A 5,141-nucleotide genomic window follows, 5' to 3' on the forward strand; every position below is an offset into this window, starting at 1 on the left:
CTGAAGCAACTTAGCACAGCACATATATGCCCAGGGATTTGCATATATCATTTAGTCCTCACAACAACCCAGTGCAGTAGGTCTTATTATCCCATTTTTCCAATGAAGATTCTGAGACTCAAAAGCAAATTTACCGGTATCACAGCTAGTGAACAAGAGAGGGTATTTACACCCAGGCTTTATAGAGTTTGAAATCCCATGTTCTTTCCATTGTATGATGATGACACCATCTCACAACTCAAGAGGAACACAATGATCATCATTAACATTTTAAAAAGAGCTACATTTGTAATCAAACCATTAAAGACAAGTTTAGAAAGACAGAGTTGAGTGAGTTAAGGTCATAAGGGAAGACTTCTCAGAGGATGGGGACCTTAAATTGGGTCTTGAAGTACAAATGCATTGGGCCTGCTAAAAAGAAGACAACACTGAGAGAAGATGGGAAGCCACAGTATGGTCTGTCTGTGGAGATTGACAGCACAGGAGGTAATGTCTGAGTAGGAAATGTGGCCCTCTTTCATAGCACTGTACACTTCCATTCGAAAATAAAATGGTATGGTTAGACACAAGCAAAGACTCCTCTTTGGGTGTTCCACCTGTGTAGTTGTAGGCCTATGTTTAATAGGACTTCATACTTGATGTAAGGCTCCTCCTGTCACCATCTTGAAATTCTTATATTTTGAACAAGGACCCTGCATTTTCAAGCTGCATCGGGCCTCTCAAATTACGTTAACTGGTCTGCCTCCAATATATTACACTTATAGACCAGTGGTTCTCAAACTTAAGCATGTATCCAAATCACTTGGAGGTGGGAGATTGTCAATAGAGCAAATAATCAAGCATCACATAATGTTCATGAGGCCAGCTATGGGATTAAGTTATTAACCAGATAATGTGATGAGAGCACCAGGAAATAGATAATGTGTCTTAAAATCAAATGTCTGGAGTTTGAATGGAAACCATGTATTTTATAGTCTGAGACATACATGCTTTTTTTCTTTTATACCAATGTACCTCATACTTCAGCCTACGTCAAAATCACTGAGGGCATCTGAAAAAAAATGACTGCCTCTTCTCTCATTCCCCTGCTCTACTCCACACCTTGCTCAGCTTAGTAGATCTGGGGTTCAGGGTAAGAATCTGTATTTCTAACAAGTTCCTAGGTAATGCACATGCCGTTGGCCATGGGATCACAGTTTGAGAACCAGTGTTACAGAGGAAAAATAAGGAAACTGACTTTCCCTTGCCAATATTACAGATTTATTGCTATTCACCCTTCACCCCAATGAAATCCAGACTTCCCAGGAATAGTTTTAACTAATATGTTTTCTTTTTCTATGAACATAATCCTTAATATTTATTGTAATTAATAAACTCTGAAAACTTTAGAGATACTTGGGGGAAAAGAAAATCATTATTGGCTTAATTTCACTTAAATATAAAACTGAGAAGAGAAGAAAACCAAACCACAATTATTTGACACCTACAACATCCCACAGATAGCAGAAGAAACATATTTGAACCAGTGTCAACAGTTTTGAGATGTTTACAATATTAGAGGATAAAAATGTCACTTTCTTAAAGTGAATTGCCTCCTGTTGACTAAAAATTAGAGAAGTTGGAAATTTCCCGTGGTTCATTTGCAACCTGGAGTGTAAGATTTAGAAGATACAGGATAACATTAGAAAATATGAGTGACCCAGGCCTTTGCCTAGGAAATAGAAAAACATATTGTGTCATATTTGAAGCTTCAAAGTGTCTGATTCAAATTGTAAAAATTCTATCTAATTCATTACAGAAAACCAGTTGGAGTCAGCAGTGCAACCAGAGCTAGCTTGCAATTATTATTTTCAAGAAAAGCAAGATAGAAGCCAAAGGTAAACTACATAGAGGTTTCCATCTACAATCCTGTCTGAAATTGTTTATTTTTTTATCAATTTTGAAATGGCCTATGGGCCCTAAACAAATTACTCGACACCTCTAAGTCTTAGATTCTTATATATAAAATGTGAGTAAAAATACCTGTTATACTCACTTCACAGGGTAGTTTTGCGAATCAGATAAACTACTTCTTCCTCTAGTCCACTCTCATCTTTCTAAGACACAAATCTAAAAAGGTCACTTTCTGACTTAAAACTGTTCCATGGTTTCTTATAATTTTCAGAATAAATCCAAATCCCTTGAGAAGGCATAAAATGACCTTCTGTGATCTGGTGCCACCTACTATTCCAGGCATTATCTACCAGTCTTCACAAACATCTTACCCTTAACCACACCCGGTTCTTGTAGTTACCTTACTGATCGTGTGCTTTCACACCTCCGCGTATTGGGTTGGTCAAGAAGTTCATCCGAATTTTTCTGTAACATCTTATGGAAAAACCCGAATGAATTTCTTAGCCAACCCAATATTTCCATGAGCTGTTGCCTCTGTGTGCAGAGTCTTCTTCTTCCCTCTTATTCCTAACCTTCAAGGTCAAGTACAATTCCACAGAGAAGTTGCCTTTCTCAGTCAAACTCTCCCTGATTACAGCATATTGTAGTTATTTAGTTACATGTACTTTTGTCATACTAAACTAGAAACATTTCCAACATAAAGACTAAAAGATTACATTCATTCTCATCTACAATGGCTATCACAGTGCTGGTACACATAAAACTCTCAGCAAGTATTTGTTGGATTAATCAATGAATGCATCAACAGATGAGTGCTAACCCTCCTTTTAATCTTCCATGACCCCCAGATTTGGATGACTTGTTCCTCTGCTGTGCCCGCATAGCATGAGGAGCTTGACCTTCATGGTATATATTTCCCAGCAACCCTTGCTAGGTTGATAGGTTGTGCTTACATTGTTCAGTCTTATATCTTTAGTAGTAAACACAGTGCTATAGTACAGGAACAGCTCAATAAATATTTGTTAATGAATAATTTTAGTTTCTGATACCTTTTGCATAAAATATACTCTACCCAATAATAAAGAAACACCCTACAACTTAGTAGGGCTCAGTCTATACAAAATTTTAGTTTTTAGGAGAAGCGAATGAAGAGAAGAAGAACTTAAGGATAGCTAAGCTGAAAGACATGTGATTGAGGAGCAATTAGTGGAGTAAATATCAGAATCTTGGAAATGTCAGAATGAAATGGAATGTCATAGAGTCCCAGGCTTCAGGTCATCTGTCTTTGAAACAAGCAAACCTTTGGTGATAGTGGCAAAGTGCTTAAAGACCCTTTAGTAGGTTTTCGAATAAGTATAGAGCCGGCACACTATGAAAGTTAATTTCTTAAAATTTTCAAGAAGGTCAAAGAAGAGGCTTCGTTTTTTTTTTTTTTTTTTTTCCTAGGACTGCAGCTTGAATGTAAACGGGACTGTCTGGAGGAATTTTTTAAGTCGGAGATGTGTAGGTACCAGCCTTGTGCTGGCGCCGCTCCACATGAAACTTCCATTGTATGCCACCTATGATAGAATCTAACCAGTCACCCAACAACAGTGACAAACTGGCCCAGATTTGCCCAGGACTTGACCATTTAAGTACTGCAAATCCTATGCCCCAGGTACTACTTCACCCCGAGGCAAACCTGGATGGTGGATCACCCTAACTCCAGCCTCTTCAAGCTACTGATGTTATACAGGAAGCAGGGGCTCATCAAACTAAACCAGGTGACTTGTATAGCAGCTGGTGTGTGCTGTGTGCTAAGTCACTTCAGTTGGGTCTGACTCTGTGTGATCCTATGGACCGTAGCCTGCCAGGCTCCTCTGTCCTTGGGATTCTCCAGGCACGAGTATAGGAATGGGTTGCCAGGCCCTCCTCGAGGGATCTTCCCCACCCAAGGATTGAACCTGCATCTCTGACATCTCCTGAATTGCCAGGCAGGTTCTTTACCAGTAGTGCTACCTGGGAAGCCCATATAGCAGCTAGAACAAATGAAAGATCTGCAACTTTAATGCATTTCTTAGCCTTTCTGGATACAAGTTACTTTTCCCCAGAAACCCAATAGGCAGCTGATAAATAGAAGGAATATATGAACCCCACAAGCCAATATCCTGGTGGAGGCCCAAACCCATGCTGAAAGATGATGATAAGAAAGAGAATATAAAAGGAGTGCAAGCAGTAGAAAAAATACAAAGAAAAAAAAATATAGTAGCCTGGGTCATGACCTGTGACTCAGGTCTTCCAGTAACGTTCTAGTTTCCGTTTACCTGGGACTGATTTTGCTCCTAGTGTAAGTGGTAGCCAGGATAGAAGGTGTTTTGACTTCATCTTTCTAGATCCTTTTAGACAGTGGGGTTTTATTCATTTTATTCAAATTATTTGCTGGTGGGGATCTGAGCCCCTTCAATGATTAAATGAGTTGGGTTTTATGGCTTGTGGGGGCTTCCCTAGTAGCTCATCTCGTAAAGAATCTGCCTGCAATGCAGGAGACCCTGGTTCAATTCCTGGGTTGGAAAAATCCCCTGGAGAAGGGATAAGCTACCCATTTCAGTATCCTTGGGCTTCCCTGGTGGTTCAGATGGTAAAGAATCCGCCTGCAATGCGGGAGATCTGGCTTGAATCCCTGGGTTGGGAAGATCCCCTGGAGGAAGGCATGGCAACCCACTCCAGTATTCTTGGCTGGAGAATTCCCATGGACAGAGGAGCCTGGCAAGCTACAACAGTCTATAGGGTCACAAAGAGTTGGACACGACTGAGCGACTAAGCACACACATATGGCTTGTGTACAGAAATGTACCCATACCTTGAACATAAGACTGAATGGGAGAAATCTGTTTCAGTGAGGAGGTAGCCACTGTCAGAGATGTGTGTGGTGATCTGAAGGGTGTGTAGGAAGAGGTAGCAAATGTTTGTTATCTGCTTAATTTGAAGCTGAGTACAATGAACAGCATCGAGGGACCAAGTGGAAAGGGAAATGTCCTTTCTAGTCTCTGGGCTCTCAGTGCAGGTTCCGAACAGCAGAGATCAAATTGAGGCCTATTAGGATAGAGTTGAATCAAACTGGAATCAAGATTGCCAGGAGAAATATCAAGAACCTCAGATATGTAGATGACACCACCCTTATGGCAGAAAGCAAAGAACTAAAGAGCCTCTTGATGAAAGTGAAAGAGGAGAGTGAAAAAGTTGGCTTAAAGCTCAACATTCAGAAAACG

This window comes from Bison bison, unplaced genomic scaffold (genome assembly GCF_000754665.1).
Source record: "Bison bison bison isolate TAMUID 2011002044 unplaced genomic scaffold, Bison_UMD1.0 scf7180017864473, whole genome shotgun sequence".
Lineage (NCBI taxonomy): Eukaryota > Metazoa > Chordata > Mammalia > Artiodactyla > Bovidae > Bison > Bison bison.